At 35.1% G+C, this 17,844-nt stretch overlaps 1 long non-coding RNA gene across 2 annotated transcripts in view; it reads left to right on the top strand.

Moving 5' to 3' along the window:
• The first annotated feature begins 492 nt into the window (after positions 1 to 492).
• The window catches only part of LOC116635322, a 28,619-nt gene continuing 11,267 nt past the window's right edge, over positions 493 to 17,844 (top strand). The window contains exons 1-3 of one of the 2 annotated variants that reach the window (XR_004300134.1): positions 493 to 580; positions 11,624 to 11,771; positions 17,175 to 17,300. This is a non-coding gene — a long non-coding RNA (uncharacterized LOC116635322). Of the gene's footprint in view, positions 581 to 11,623; positions 11,772 to 17,174; positions 17,301 to 17,844 lie in introns of those variants that run through there. The other variant, XR_004300135.1, reaches the window with a different exon arrangement.

The raw sequence follows: 17,844 nt of genomic DNA, 5'->3' as shown, positions 1-17,844 counted from the left end.
TGCACCAAAACCCATAAGATACCTAAGAGTAAACCTAACTAAAGAGGTAAAAGATCTGTATTCTGAACACTAGAGAATACTTATGAACTAAATTGAAGATGACACAAAGAAATGGAAAAACATTCATGCTCATGGATTGGAAGAACAAATGTTAAAATGTCTATATTACCCCAAACAATCTACACATTTAATGCAATCCCTATCAATCCACTCATCTTCATTATTCTACTTACTTCATTGTACTGGCACAGATTTCTAGTCCATTGATAAACAGACCATTCAAAAGGATGTTTTTGTTAGTCATTTACAGATAACGCTATATGAGATTAAGAAAGTACTCTTTTATTTCTGGTTTTCTGAGAGTTATTTTTTCATAAATTTCTGATAAATTTTATCAAATGTTCTATTTGTTTCTGTAAGATGGTTAAATTAGATTTATCTACATCCATGGGAGAAGTTGGTCTATATTCCTCTTCTTTTCAGATATTCTGTCGGGATTTGGGTATCAGGTTCTGCTCTACTCATAGTTACCTAAGAAGACATCACAGATCTGTGTGGTAGTATTTACCACTGAAAGTAGGTAAGCATTGAGATTTCCATGTTCAAATGACTCACTTGTAGAATCAATTAAATAGCTATAGAATAAGTTGGTATTTTATTTCTTCTTATATTAGTTCTTAGTATTTATCTGTTTTTTGGTCAATTTTCAAATGCATTGCCATATTTCATATTTTTATGAAATTTTAAATGTTAGTTGATTAATATTTCTGTCTCTATTATTCTTCCTGATATCAGTCACTTAAAAAAAATCTGTCTTATAAGAATTTTTTTTATTTTTAATAGTCTTTTAGAGCATAATCATTTGGCTTTGATGGTTTTCTCTAGTGTTCTATATTTTATTAATATCTAATTATTATTTTCTTCTTTTTATTTATTTTAAGTTTACTTTGCTATTCTTTTCTTTTTTCTTTTTTAAAGTAAACTCTACACACAAAATGGAGCTCAAACTCACGACCCTGAGATCAAGGGTCACACACTCCACTGACTCATTCGGCCAGGTGCCTCTAATTTGCTATTTTATTTCTAACTTCTCTAGATGATAGATTTTTTTTAACCTTCCTTTTCTTATAATACATGCATGTAAGGCTATACATGTCCTTGTACACACATCTTTAGCTCTTTTCCAATTTTTTTCACATATGCTATGTTTCTTTCACTGAATTCAATGTTTAAAATATTGCCTAATGTTCATTATTAGTTAATCTTTTATCCATTCATCATTTAGAAGCACAGGACCTAATTTCCAATTAGTTCTGAACTTTTATGTTGTTCTATTTGTTATCAATTTTTAACTTAGTTCTATTTCCATAAGGGAGTGTCTCCGTATAGTTTCGATCATGTGAAATTTGTTAAAATCTGCTTTGTGGTCTAGCATAGTGTTAAATTTTCTAAGTGTTTTATGTGTGCTTAAAAAATATGTATTCTACAGTTTTGAGGTTTGGTGATTTATATATCAGTTACATTTATTCATGTTACTCAAATCTGGTACATGACTTGGGTTTTTTTGCATTTATTTGATGAGTTACTGTGTGTTAAAATCATCCACTATGTCTTCAATTATTATGTTCAGAAGGAGAAAAGATAAAGAGGTACAATAAAACTTTCAAGAGTGATAGATGTGTTCATCATTGTGATTGTAGTGGTGATCTCAAGAGTGTATACACGTTACAATTTTCAAATGATATGCTTTTAACAGGCCAAATTTACTATATGTAAACTATATCTCAATAAAGGTTTAAAATGAGCCATCATGTTTCATTACTTAACAAAGTAAAGGAGATAATGCACAAGATCATCACAATGGATACAAAAATTCATTTGATAAATTTTAACATTCATTTGTGAAAGAAGATTTTAGTGTATTAGAACTTGATAGAAAATTTCTTAATCTGTTGTAGAAAATAGTATACATACATACACATGCACAACTATGGCTATCATGATGTTTAGTGATGGAGTATTCAAAACCTGAGAATGAGTTAAGGTCACCCTCTATTGCTATATATATTATATATTAAACACAGTACTAGTTAACTTATATATAGTTAAACCTATACACAAAGTAGTGATTTAATAAATATTGACAAATAAATAAATAAATGCATAAAGGGTCAGAAAGTATATTTCTAAGAATACTTCTAACCTCTAGCAAACCTTTTTAACTGTGTTTTTTATTTTGTTTTGTTTTGTTTTAGATTTTATTTATTTATTTGACAGAGAGAAACACAGTGAGAGAGGGAACACAAGCAGGGGGAGTGGCAGAGGGAGAGGGAGAAACAGACTTCCCGCTAAGCAGGGAGCCTGATGCGGGGCTCGATCCCAACATCCTGGGATCATGACCTGAGCTGAAGGCAGACATTTAACAACTGAGCAACCCAAGAACCTCTTTAACTGTGGTTCTTAAAAGGACTAAGCTTTAATGCCCTAAGTCATCTATTATGTTCAATGAATGAAATTCCATGGATCTAGGTGGGCACTAGTTCTATATCATTATTAGAAGAACCTGGAAAGTAGTCACTGTAATCATTTTCTGTGCTCTAAGGCTCAAATGAAGAACTCAGGTTGAGTAAGGTTGATAGAGACCATGATTAAAGATTCTATTCACACATTTGTGAAAATATCTTAGTACAGCTCTTCCTTGACTTATTATGGGGTTACATCATTGTTTTTAAAGATTTTATTTATTTATTTAACTCACAGAGAGAGAGAGCACAAGCAGGGGAGCAGCAGGCAGAGGGAGAGGGAGAAGTAGACTCCTTGCTGAGCAAGGAGCCCGATGTGGGGCTCGATCCCAAGACCCTGGGATCATGATCTGAGCCGAAGGCAGACACTTAACCTACTGAGTCATCTAAGCGCCCCTATGGGGTTACATCCTGATAAACCCATCCTAAGTTGACAAAGCATTTAATACACTCAAACTAAAGAACATAGTTAGGCCCAGCCAACCTTAAATATGCTCAACACACTTACATTAACCTAAAGTTGGGCAAAATCATCTAACACAAAGCGTATTTCATAATAAAGTGTTGACTATCTCATGTAATGTATTGAATATTGTGGAAGTGAAAAATAGAATGATTGTGTGGGTACAGAGTGGTTGTAAGTGTATTAGTGGTTTATACTTGTGATTGGGTGGATGATTGAGGGCTGAAGCTTCCTGCCACTGCCCAGAATCATGAGAAAGGATCATATTACATATCACTAGCCTGGAAAAAGAACAAAATTCAAAGTATAGTTTCTACTGAATGTGTATCACTTTGGCACCATTATAGAGTTGAAAAACTGTAAGTAAAACCATTGTAAGTCAAGGACCATCTGTACTATACCTGTGGGTGTAGAGCAGTTATTATGTTCAGTGACTCCTCTTCTAAGGTTTACTTTACTTTTTTTTAATTTGATTTTATTATGTTAATCACCATACATTACATCATTAGTTTTTGATGTAGTGTTCCATGATTCATTGTTTGCGTATAACACCCAGTGCTCCATTCAATACGTGCCCTCTTTAATACCCATCACCAGGCTAACCCATCTCCCCAACCCCTTCCCCTCTAGAACCCTCAGTTCGTTTTGAAGAAGTTTCTTGGTGGCACATAGAACATAGGGTACTGATACTTAAGAGCAAGTAAAATAGCTACCAGTCATTTCATTAGATGATATTATAAATCGAGTGACAGTCCCCAGAAATATTTATGAGTCTTTCCTTTAACAAATGTTTCTATTGTTCTGAATCTCCTCCACCTCCTCGAAAACTTTTGAATACTTTTGCACCGCCCTCAGTGTTTTGTCAGCAAGAAAACTTTATAAGTTTCTGCTCAAATGCAACAATCATTACTTGTTATTTTTCAATTCAATTTCAGTATAAATTAACTTATCTCTGTGCAAGTAGCATTAAAGCTAATAACCCTAAAAAGGATTAAGATTAGAAAGTAATGCTGTCAGTGACAAAGCTCATTAACAGCCTTTATCACTACAAGCTGATGAACTACATCTAGGATAATTGGTCTAATTATAATACATTTGTTTCTTTAGCCAGGTATTCTTTGCTTCACTCTCTACTGATTACTTATGGGTCTCAGTTTGGCCAATTAAATTTCTCTTCCCACTCTATCCATTTCTAAAATTGATAGCGTATAGCTCAGATGTCAGTATACCTGTGCTCTTAATAGAGCAGCATTAAGGAGACAAGAAATAGAAAGGCAAAGGGATAGCTTTATCCTAGGGCGTGGGCCATAAAACAAGATATACAGTGAATAACAATTCTTTTAGGGTTTCCACACTAAAATTTTAAGTGGAGTTGCTAAAATGTATTTAAAACTTAACTATACAATAGACCCTTAATATATTCTACTTGATTCATTCCCGTAGAACACTTTCAGTTATTTTATTTTCATGACAAGCAACAGAACACCCACATAAAAGTGACTTAAAACAAAAAGAATTAAATTATTTTATATAAGAGATAATCTGGAGTTAGAGATTTTCAGATTTGGAAAAGTAGCTAATGAGTATCTCTAAGATTTTTCCTAGGCTTCTACTCTACTATCCTCAGGATATCAGTTTTTCTTTTTTGTGCCTACAAGTCCTCACTGTCTCAAGATTATTTCCATAGCTCCAGGTATCTGGATCACACTCAAAGGCTAGAAACAAGGCAGAAATGAGAACAGAGAAAGTGAATCATCACATGATTTTCTTTTCTATTATCAGAAAAGAAAAATAGTTCCACAAGACCTTCCCTTACATTTTGTTGGCCAAAAATTGATAATATATTCATGTCTAGTTGAGTGACATTGGGAAAATTCCTGATTTTTCAGTGTTTTTACTTAGAAAGGCATGGAATAAAAGTGCTTGGTAATAACTTTTGCGTTTCCATCTAAAGGTGTATTTAAGAGGAAGAATGTCCCTTTTTTAGTAAATGGAAATCTCCATGGAACTTTATTTCTCCCTATTCATCCTGAGTGTATTGTGTGTGTTATAAAAGGATGAATTTGAATTCAAGTACTTGGAGATAGATCAGTATTTCCAGCTGAGTTCTTCTTGAACATTAGGATTCACTATAATGAGAGTGATCAAGTCATTCATTGTCCAGAATAGACATATTTGAGACTGAAAATGGGGACTAATTACTCTTGGACAAGTGAAAGCTCAGTAATGTCCCAAGCAAACTGGTACATGTGGGACCTTATCTTTAAAAGCCCTATTTATATCAGAGCCACAATATCACTGGTTCCTGACTGTTGGTTTTATGACCAAGCCAGGTAAAAATGACAGATTAATAACAGATAAAACCCTTGGTGAAAGAGAAAAGCAACTGCTACCAACTGGTGTGAAAATACATAAGTGATTAATATAAAAAATCAGCCTAAAGCCTCTCCTCTGTCCTTCTCATTGCCATTGTGAACCAAAAGAATAGGTAAATCAAAGGAAAAGTTTCCAAATCTGAAGGTCATCAATACTCCTCAGGCTGCCCCTGACAAAAGCTCTCACTCTGACTACAAGGCTTATTCATGATCTAACGAATAAACAGTGGGATACATAGATAAAAGTAAAAATACCACTTAAACTAGATTTAAAAAAGTGGTTACCTGCAACCCAGACCTATCTTTGGATTGATCAATCTATCTCTCCACTCAGCCACATTCAATTTAAAAAAAAAGAGAGAGAGATTGGTAATATCTTATATCAGGGTTTTAAACCATATTTTATCATAGGTTTGCCATGTGCATGTTTCAGTTTCAGTAAATGTAAGTACACATAAACTTTATTAATGGGTATGTTTAAAAAATTGCTATTTATCCTTTGATTATACCTAAAAACCTCACTTCTCTAAGAAAAAAGCTCTATAATAAATGCTAAAGAAAGTTTTTCTGAGAGAGGAAATTCATCATAAGGAAACGGGTCTATAGAAAGAAATGAGAAACAAAGAACATGACAAATATGTAAGTAAATATAAGATATTATACCTTGTTCTTTCTTTTGATTTCTGTATATGACAATTGAAATTTTTAAATAAAAATTCATAACTTTTAAGTTGTTATATACAACATATAAATTAAAGGCTCATGGCAACATTACCACAAAAAAACAGTGGTAGAGGGATAGAATTATACCATTGAATGTTTCTTACACTTTAAACAGCGTGGTACAATATTAATTCTAAGTAAACAGAAGTAAGTTAGGTTACATATTATAGTCCCCAGGTAAGACACTTAAAACACACACATATACACACACACACAGAGGATCAATAACAACAACTAAAAAAAGTCAATAGAAGTGTTAAAATGTTGAAAGTAACATGTTTAAGCCAGAAGTAGGAATAAAATAATGAAAAAGGAACAGGAAACAGAATGGTCCAGTGGAAAAAAAAAATCAACATGTTATATTAAATCACAAAGACATCATGCATTAAATGTAAATGAGCTAAATATTCCAAATAAATGCAAGGATTGTTACACTGGATTAAAAAGAAAAAAGTCAATATGGTTTGTTATAGAATACACACCTTAATGACACATAGTTGAAAAGTAAAAAGATGGAAAAGAATGTATTTTTTAAAAGCATGAAAAACCATTTGTTGTTCTTAATATTAATCAAGGTAAAATTCTAGACACTTAGTATTACCAGAGGAAACAAGGGGAACTTTATAACACTAAGAGAATCAATTTGTCAAGAAGATATATCTACCCAAAAGTGTACACACGTAACAACATTCAAAATATATGGAACATAAGTGAGGGAACTAAAAGGAAAAAGACAAATGCACAATCCCTAACTAAAGTATTGATAGAACCAATAAAATACCACACTAGTTTTCCCTTTAAAATGCCCATTCCTCATATTTTGCATGGCTGACTAAAATGCTTTTTTCTCTCATCAACTGGGTCTTAGAATTCTGTATAATCCCAAACAGCTTCCCTTAACAACCCATTTAAAGAATCATGGCTGACTAGTATTTTCCCATGTGTTACTTTTTATGTAGAATGTATTAGTAGCAGGCATTTCCTTTGTTCATTTTGTCCTTGCCAGTTTCTCCTCTGCCCAAATGTAAGCTCCATGACAGAAGTCTTCTCTGCCTTACTGCACTGCACTGTTGTGCTCCAGCACCAGCAGTAGGGTCTGACAGAGAGAGGCTACACAATAAATTTGTCCTGAATGGATAGATGCCTGAATGAAGAATGATAAGTTTATTATCTAAGTTTTTTATTGAAGATAAAATTTGCTAATTATGAAGAAACATGATGTAAGTATCATAAATATTTAAAGAAAAGCTACATGGCATAATAAAAATTTTAAAAATGTGGGTGTGTAAGAAAATATAGAGTACTAGCAATGTAAATAGAAGAAAACAGGATGCGGGGTGCCAGGGTGGCAAAGCGGGTTAAGCATCTGACTTGATTTCAGCTCAGTTTGTGATCTCAGGGTCATGAGATCGAGCCCCCTGTGGGGCTCTGGGCTGGGCATGGAGCCTGCTTGAGATTCTCTCCCTCTGCCCCTCCCTCTGTCTCTCTGTCTCTCAAAAAAAAAAAAAAGAGAGAGACAGAAAGAAGAAAAAAATAGGATGTTAAGTTTAAACGTACTAATTTCATTACCTTTCATAGTAGGAAATTATTATACTAAAAAGTTGATCAATTAAGAAATCGAGATTTTAGTCTCATTAGAAAATACAAAGGCAAGCAGTAATAAATTAAAATTTAGGCTCTATACATTTCAAATGACTAAAGAGAAAATAAAAAGGAAAGCAAAGGCCATATAGCAAATATAATACATATAACAAAAGATAGATACAAAGGAAATAAAGTTACTTCTAACAATGATAAAAGTAAACTGGAAAATTTGGCAAAGTAAATGGGAAAAATATTCTTAGGGAAAGTTATTCTTGTTTCATAAAAGAGACACATGTAAAAGAAAGTGACACATTATTATTGAAAATAAGAAGTATTGGCAAAGACACACAGGCAGATGCAAAGAAATATTAAGCACGGGTCCTGACATTAACATCACGTGAGAGTTTAATTAAAGGCCAAATGCACTGTATGAGACAAATGTGGTGTCTGCCTTATAATTATAATACATGAAATCTACAGAAATATGTAACAGTTATGAATCTTTTTATACACCAAACAACTTGGCATCAAAAATATAGATTCAAAACTGGATGAAATTAAAGGATAACTAAAAGCTCAATCATTCTTTCAGCCAATAGTGGATGAAAAAAATTAAAATAAGTAAGCCTATAGAGGCTTTGATTAATAATTCTTTAAATAAAACATGTGCTCTTTTATTCTTAAAATAATTTAAAATGGCTATATATTAAGCCACAAAAAAATCACAACAAATTCCAAAATCTGAAAGCATATGTTACAATCTTTTTTTTTATTATGTTATGTTAATCACCATACATTACATTGTTAGTTTTTGATGTAGTGTTCCATGATTCATTGTTTACATATAACACCCAGTGCTCCATTCAGTACGTGCCCTCTTTAATACCCATCACCAGGCTAACCCATCCCCCCACCCCACCCCCAGAACCCTCAGTTTGTTTCTCAGAGTCCATAGTCTCATGGTTCGTCTCCCCCTCTGAAAAGTAGTAGGAAAAAGTAGTAACAAATTGAAATAACTCTATGCGATTTAAAAATATCTCTCTCAAAGAATTCTTGAGTTAAACAAGAACTGTTTTTATCATTTATTTATTACATCTTTAAAAACTTTATTTATTAGAGCAATCTTAGGTTTACAATAAAAATGAGAAAAAGGTGCAGAGATTTCTCACTCACCTCTTACCCCACATATGCATAACCTCCCCCATTATCCACATCACTCACTAAAATGCTACATTTTTACCAAGGATGAACCTACACTGACACAACATAATCACCCAAAATCCATAGTCTACGTTAGGATTTGCTTTTAGTGTTGTATAGCTTATAGGTTTGGACAGATGTAGAATGATATATATTCATCATTATAATGCTATACAAGGTACTTTCACTGCCTTAAAATTCCTCCATGCTGAACCTTTTCCTCTCTACTTTTCATACAATTTATTTTTTATTTTATTTTTTTAAAGGTCTTATTTATTCATTTGAGACACAGAGATACAGAGAGAGAGAGAGCATGAGCTGGGGGGAGAGGCAGAGGGAGAGGGAGAAGCAGGCTCCCCGCTGAGCCAGGAGTTCGATGTGGGGCTCGATCCCAGGACTCTGGGATCATGACCCGAGCCAAAGGCAGACGTTTAACCATCTGAGCCACCCAGGCCCCCCAATTTATTTTTTAATATAAGTGAAATATACCCAAACCCACAGAGTGAAAGTAAAGCCAGTGTAAAAAGGAAATTTTTGCCTCAAACATTCACATAATTGAAGAAGAAAGAATAGAAATGTGTTAAAATAGTAAATTTAATTTGTTTAAGTTAAAAAACAAAAAAGAAAAAGAAAAAACCCAGGAGGAAGGAATTTGCAAATATAAAAACAAACGCTCATTTGTTTATAAGCAAGATAATCATAATATAATAACAAGCAAAGTGATTTAAAAGTGCAGAGAATTCTTTGGAAAACAGAGAAGAAAACAAGTCACTAGATAAATAAAAAGAAAGATAAAGTTTATAGAATGAGAACTGAGAATTCAGAAATAATTACAGACAGGGATTTGGAAATAAGTAGTGAGATGTATTCTCCAAGTCATGCAAATACATTTGGAAGTCTATACAAAATAGATGGTTTCTCAGAAAACATCAGTGACAAAAAAATGACTCAAGAAGAAAAAGAAAATATAACTAGATCAATAATTACAGAATTACAGAATATATTAAGGAAGTTAAAAATAGTGCCAGGCCTAGGTGTTTTCGCAGTTGAATTATTAAAACCTTCAAAGAGCAGGTATTTTGAATGTTATCTATACAGGGCATAGAGGAAAAAAAAAAAAAAAGCTTGGAAAAAAAAATTCTAGGAAGGCAACAAGGAACAAATAACAAAATAAGCAAAATAACAAGTGGTAAAATGTAGACCTGCACTGCCCAATATGGTAGCCACTAGCCCCATGTGGGTTTATTAATTTTAATTTAATTTAAGATTCAGTTTCTCAGTTGCGGTAGTCACATGTCACATTGCAACTGTTTAATAGCCACATTTGGCTAGTGGTTACCATGTTGAGCGATGCAAAAATAGAGCACTTCAGACTTCACAAGTAGTTGTAGAAGAAAGCCCTAGTGAGTTCCTCATTCCTGAACACGTCACTGAAAAACAAACAAACTGGGACAGTCTAATTGGCTAAACCTGGTCCATCTACACACCTCTGAAGCCAGAGAACAGGGATACAGGGAGACTCTGTGATTTATGGTTCCTGTAGAATCTCAAGAGAAGACAAACAATCCGTGTCACCACACACTTTCAAATACACTATACTTCCTTGGCACAATAGCTTTCTGAGATGCATAGGTATCCCATAGAATGCAAACAGAAACTCACAGAGACACTAGGAAATTGCTCAGATTCACTCTGCTGATAAATGCCAATGCAGGCTCTTAAACCTAGCTCTTCTGAATATAGGCCCCCTGTAGTCCTCATGGTACATCACAGACTCTTGCTTAAAGCAGGTATTTTGGTGCTTAGAATTATTGGTATAGCATGTGTCCATGTTACTGAAAAGTAATTTGTAATCTGCAAGAGCCTGCAAACTCTAAGTGCTATTAAGAATCCAGCATGCAGATTTTCAGTAATAATATTGGCGATTGTCATTTGCCAGGCTTGATAAAAATTATAACATTTAGTATATAGTATACAAAAAGAAAAAGAGACAGAAGTGGGGAGGGAAATCGTTTGGTGAAAATAATAATATAAAGGAGATTGGAGAACATAATGTTGATCCAATTTTATATGGAGACAGATTGGAAAATAAAAGAAAATACTCTTTGTGAAAATGTCTAGCACACTTACACATAGTAGGTACTCAAAACATGTCTGTGACTGTGTACTGCTGGTGAACTTTAGTGAGGTGAAATATATTACCCATACTTTACAAATAAGTAATGGCCTGTTTTTCTTGGAAACCAGATATCTTAGGGTAGGGACTAAGAAGAAATTAAGGAACAGATACCATATACATGTAATATTTGTCAATCTAGTGGCCTCCTTTTTGCTTTAATTATATAGGGTCAGTCTCAGTGGAATATTTGAGCTGAACTAAAACAACACAAACTGAACTCTAAAGTAAAATACCCCCATTGCAATTTGCTGCCACTCATTTCCATAGCAGCACCCATGCCCAAAGCACATACAATGGTAGATCTGATGCTAGCAGAGTGGGGAGATGACCAGAGTACAATGCTCATGTAATACATGTGTTCTGACTCTGGGTGTTGACATAGCTGCAGAGTGTACCACCAGGAAGCCCATTTCTGTGGAAGGGGCCAGAAGAGTTTTCCTCTTAAGCATCAGTGGAAGACCCAGGAGCTGAGTTAACCATGAATCTAACTGGAAAATTGGGGTGAGGAAAGGGAGGGAGGTGTATTGATGAGTGATGAAGTTCACCATTCTGAAAAATTTCATATTGCTCCTCCTAGGTCTTGGGCATGGTTCAGGAAGATATTAAGCTGGCAGGATTCTACCAACACATTTGGAGAAGGGAATGTCATAGCTAAGAAGACTAGTGAGAAGACTAACAGTTTCAAAATGCATGCTACAGTGGGGTTGGGAAGACAATGGATCAAGGTAAGAGACATCAGCAGTGTGATGAATTGATTTATTCGCTCAACCAAAATTGATTATCTATTATATAGAAAAACTCTTTTTTCAGTGAGATGCTATGACAAAGAGGTGGAAAAATGTCCAAACACCTAGAGCCTATGTTTCAGGATGTCACAGACTAGAGTAGATAAAGATATGTCAAGAAATAATAAAACTATACTGATAACTTCCATTTGGTAAAATCTATGATGAATAAGAAGAAACAAAGTATAATAGTGATGTTTCTAGGCAACATGATGAGAATTGACCAAAGAAGTAGGTTTCCTATAACAAGATAAGGGATTTGCTTTTGTGTATTAGTTTAAGATTCCAGAATAGTCATGTGTGCTAAAAGTATGAGCAGGGGAAGAGACATAAATAGGATGAACTAAGAGGCAAAATCAACACAAAAAAAAGCTGAAAAGTTTATTTTTATCTCATTTTAACACAGAATATTGCATTTGAAGTACCAGTGAAAAGCATATGTTCATACCAGTATATAGTGGTAAGGAGGAAATATTTATGGCATAAAAAACATATGCAGTTCTAGTAGTGTGGATTGAGCCTAAGAGAAATTGCTTATTAACTTTAAAAATTCATTTAAAAATCATAGGAAGTCAACTATGCCATTTTTGTTAATAAGGAAAGTTAAATGTTACTTAGAAAAAAAATAGGCACAGGTGGTGAATGCAGCTGCAGTATTTCCATGTTGTGATCATAGATGATGCATTTCTCTTAAATGGCATCCTTTCCCACAGGTGTAAAAAAAAAAAATGGGGATCAGCACACTCATCATGATCCTATAGGACATCAAGAACTTTAAAAAGTGTATAAGTGTATGAAATTAAAAATGCTTTCAATTACTTAACAGCATTTTTAATTTTTTTAATTTTTAAAATTTTTTAAATTATGTTCAGTTAGCCACTGTATAGTACATCATTAGTTTTTGATACAGTGTTCAATGATTCCTTATTTGTGTATAACACCCAGTGCTCATTACAACACGTGCCGTCTTTAATACCCATCACCCTGTGACCGCATCCCCCTATCCCCCTCGCCTCTGAAACCCTCAGTTTGTTTCCCAGAGTCCATAGTCTCTCATGGTTCGTCTCCCTCTCTTGATTTCTCCCCCTTCAGTTTTCCCTCCCTTTCCCTATGGTCCTCCGTGCTATTGCTTATGTTCCACATATGAGGGAAACCATGTGATAATTGTCTTTCTCTACTTGACTTATTTCACTTAGCATAATCCCCTCCAGTTCCATCCATGTTGATGCAAATGGTGGGTATTCATCCTTTCTGATGGCTGAATAATATTCCATTGTATATATGGACCACATCTTCTTTATCCATTCATCTGTTGAAGGGCATCTTGGCTCTTTCCACAGTTTGGCTATTGCAGACATTGCTGCTATGAACATTGGGGTGCATGTGCTCCTTCTTTTCACTACATCCATACCTTTGGGGTAAATACCTAGTAGTGCAACTGCTGCCTCATAGGGTAGCTCTATTTTTAACATCTTGAGGAACCTCCATACTGTTTTCCAGAGTGGCTATACCAGCTTGCATTCCCACCAACAGTGTAAGAGGGTTCCCCTTTCTCCACATCCTCACCAACATTTGTTGTTTCCTGCCTTGTTAATTTTTGCCATTCTAACTGGTGTAAGGTGGTATCTCATTGTAGTTTTGATTTGTATTTCCCTGAGGGCTAGTGATGTTGAGCATTTTTTCATGTGCGTGTTAGCCATTTGTATGTCTTCTTTGGAGAAGTGTCCGTTCATGTCTTCTGCCCATTTCTTGACTGGATTATTCATTTTTTGAGTGTTGAGTTTGAGAAGTTCTTTATAGATCTTGGGTATCAGCCCTTTATCTGTAATGTCATTTGCAAATATCTTCTCCCATTCTGTGGGTTGCCTCTTAGTTTTGTTGACTGTTTCCTTTGCTGTGCAGAAGCTTTTTATCTTGATGACGTCCCAAAAGTTCATTTTTGCTTTTGTTTCCCTTGCCTTTGGAGACGTGTCTTGAAAGAATTTGCTGTGGCCAATGTTGAAGAGGTTACTGCCTATGTTCTCCTCTAGGATTTTGATGGATTCCTGTCTCACATTGGGGTCTTTCATCCATTTTGAGTTTATCTTTGTGTGTGGTTTAAGAGAATGGTCCAGTTTTATTCTTCTTTATGTAGCTGTCCAATTTTCCCAGCACCACTTATTAAAGAAACGGTCTCTTTTTCCACTGGATATTTTTTCCTGATCTGTCAAAGATTAGTTGACCATAGAGTTGAGGGTCCATTTCTGGAGTCTCTATTCTCTTCCATTGGTCTATGTGTCTGTTTTTGTAACAGCATTTTTTAAATTGAAATGGCCAAATCAGGCAGTGGAAATTCAAAGACAAGTAAAACACAGTTCAACTCTTCAAAAGTCCAATTGAGAATTAAAATACACACATTAACAATTATGTATGGGAAAACAAAATGCTTCATTAAAGGCATTTTATTTATGTTTGCAAAACACGTTTTTCTTTTTTTTTTAAGATTTTATTTATTTATTTGAGAGAGAGAATGAGAGAGAGAGCATGAGAGGGGTGAGGGTCAGAGGGAGAAGCAGACTCCTTGCTGAGCAGGGAGCCCGATGCGGAACTCGATCCCGGGACTCCAGGATCATGACCTGAGCCGAAGGCAGTCGCTTAACCAACTGAGCCACCCAGGCGCCCGCAAAACACGTTTTTCTTTAACCACTTAATCCTGGCACTAATGCAGAGAGATAACAATTTAGTAATAATAGATTTATCATCCTTATCTTATGACACAGATGGGGAAACTGAATCAAAGAGAGGTTTATTGAGTAGACAATGGTTAGAATCCCTGCAGGACAAGAATCCAGGTTTTCTAACAGTGAATGATTGAGTTTTGCATTCAAGTAGTAATAGGCTTCCAAAAAAGAAGTGGATTTTTCCTTATTATTGCAATGGTGAAGATACCAAACAAGACACCATGTCTATAGAAAACCAAAAAATCAGTCACATCACTTGATGACTCAGTAAATTATCTGTAAATATTGTCCCCATGATGTCATTTATCTACATTATTTGCCTTGTTTACTGATTTGGCCAGACAGTTGGCATGGCCTCAACATGGATGTATGGCCTAACAATGGAAAAATATTTCAATCAATGACTCCAAATGTCACTTACATGAACTGCCCAGATTGCCTTTCTGCCACTAGCACATATTCCTAAACTGAAAAATATCAGACAGAGGTAAGAAGGACAGCATATTTCAGGCAGATGGTTAATAAATGATAAAGATTAGGTTTTGTCCAATCTTACTGCCACTTCAGTGATGGCAGAGAAGAGAGAATGTAGTGAGACAGTGAATCTTCAGGGGATTTCCACATCCAGACCTCCATCTCCAGACCAGGGGATCTTCACATCCCTTTCCAGCTCTTCAACTCCCTAGTTACCTTGGAGAGAATTTCAGATATGTGTTATATTGTTCATCCCTTGCTCATCCCTTGTATGACTTTGGATTAAATCTGAAGATTAATGTGAGGTCCTGCTACCAAAATTTATCTTCAGCATTGATGAAAAAGATAATAAAACTTGATATTTATCAAGTGCCTACTGCATGTTAGGGCCTTGTACCCATTTAAAATATTGTAAGATAGATGGTGATGTGTGTTTTTAATTATAAATATAAGTTCATGATCCCTTGAACATGAAAGCAGTATAGTTTGACTACACAGTTAATATTTGATTTCCCTCCATAAGGTACATTAAGCTGTCATCCAGCTGAGTAAGCTCCTCTATTTTAGGCTTCTGCATTATTTGACATTTCCATTACCTCCTATGCCACATTTCACATTTTTCTCTCCCCCCCGCACCCCTTATTCCATCCACTGCTGCAGTGGACACCTAGATACAGGGGTAAATTGACAACATTTTGTCTCAGTTGTCTGAGAGTATATATTTCTTCCATAGGCATTTGCAAAGATCACAGAAGATCTACTGGAAGCCCCTCACACTCATTCATACACAGATATGGAAATGTGAGGGATTTAACACCTCTTGTGGCAACTCTGACCAATGGGGCATGGAAACTAGCAGAAAACTGCTCCATTTCTTGAGCAGAAAATTCTGGGGCAAGCTATACATGACTATTTAGAGGAATCCAGCAGGACTGAGTCCCAGTTGCCAGAGCAGTGACAAGCTCAACAATGCACCCTTGGATTTGCTTTCTCTCTTGTCCTCTTTTGTACCCGCCTTTTCCCCACTCCTGTACCCTTGGATTACTTCCTAAAATAAACTACCCACTTGTGTACTTTTTTCTTTGGCTTTGTTTTCTGAGACCCAGACTAGGACAGGACACTCACCAGCCATCATGAAGAAAGACCCTTTCCAATCGTAACTTATCATGTAGGGTCACCTCAAGGCTTTCTACTCTCATTTACATGTCTGATTTAAAAGGGATTCATAGTGTCCAATCAATGGATGGATGTGTGAAACCAGGGAAGTAAATATGGCCAAGTTTCATGTGCTTCAAATTAAAGTAATCTCTAAGATTGAAGAAAAGAGCCCAAAGTAATGTCTTCCAAAACTAGTTATAGGCAAAGTGTGAAATATGAAGGGGCATAGGGTTTATTCAGTTCCCACCATGACACTTTAGGATCCCAGTAACATAACACTAGTGAAAAACCAATTAACCTGTATTGTGGACCATAAGAATCATGATTTTAAAAATATTTGGTGCTAACAATTCGGAGGCATACTTTAAATAAATGAACTCAAAGACTGTGGTAATAAAATCTGTAGGAGGTCTCTCTTTATATATATAAGCTAACATAAGATTAAAGAGTGAAAATAGGAATATAAAGAAACTATGTGTGGTAAGGTGGAGTTCTGGGGATAATAACAAATATGTCCATTTATTTTTACCTGAGAAAGACAATCTCTAGTCTTGAGTCTACATGTATCTGTGTTAGTGCTAATCCCATTGAGACTTGCAACAGTTGGAAATGTGCCTGCTAAGCAATAACTTCTTACTGTTGGATTGAACATCTACCAACTGGAAGTCAATGTGACAAACAAAAGGGTATATTCAAGATGCTAGACTCAAAGGGAAAGGATTCACTGGACTTTCAGTCAAAATACTTGATTTGAGTAGCTTAGTAGCGGTGTGTCTTGAACAAGTCACAGACTCCCAAGGTCTTGCTTTGCTGTTGATAAAAGAGGGTGTTAATTCTTGGTTGACCTGTCTTACAGGGTTGATAATGGTATCAAAGGAATATATGTGTGATAGGGAATTTTGATCATACAATATCATATACATTTGAAGTATTATTTCTTAATTGGAGCCCTTCCAGATCAGGCACTATGCCTAAAGTTTGTATTTTCTAGGGAACCTGGAGCAGACAACTGGAGAAATGAAGTCTTTTTCATTGAGTCCTCAGAAGATTAAGAAAATAATTCAAAGGCTGAAGGGACTGATCTACAAGGCAAGATTAAAGGAGGACATGTAGTTTATCATTCTGTTAGGCAATGCCTAATGGAGGGTCAGGACTGCAAAGATATATTTCAAAGGGGTAAACATTGAAGATGGGGAAGAATTATTTCTGTTGAGACAAAAAGAAATAAGTAAGATCATTGAAAATGAAATGAAAAGTATCTGGATAGCAGAAAATGGTCAAAGTTCTTTTATTTGGAATCTTTTAAGCTAACATAAAAAAGTCTAGATTTTTCCGTCTTTGCTCCAGTTTATCATGGAGGTGGTCTCCAATGGTATTGCTCTGCCCCACTGACCCCCTTATTAGGTAGATACTCATCCTGAATCACAATCTTATCTTTTGAATTCAGATGTTCATGTGAGAAAAGTCATCAAAAAATATGTTTGTTCCAAGGTATCAAATTCTTTTCCACTTGGCTTTTTAAATTTTCTTACCACAAACTTCATTTCATATTTTCCTTAGGGAATGCTTCTGTGAGTGTACGAGTGGAACTAATTGAAAAGATCAAATTTAATAGAATTTAAACTTACTGAAGGGGGAGATAAGTTTCGTCGCAGCCTGGA

This window comes from Phoca vitulina, unplaced genomic scaffold, assembly GCF_004348235.1.
Source record: "Phoca vitulina isolate PV1807 unplaced genomic scaffold, GSC_HSeal_1.0 scaffold10, whole genome shotgun sequence".
Taxonomy (NCBI): Eukaryota; Metazoa; Chordata; class Mammalia; order Carnivora; family Phocidae; genus Phoca; species Phoca vitulina.
Note: the sequence above shows the minus strand (reverse complement) of the source record. Positions and strands in the feature narration are given on the sequence as shown.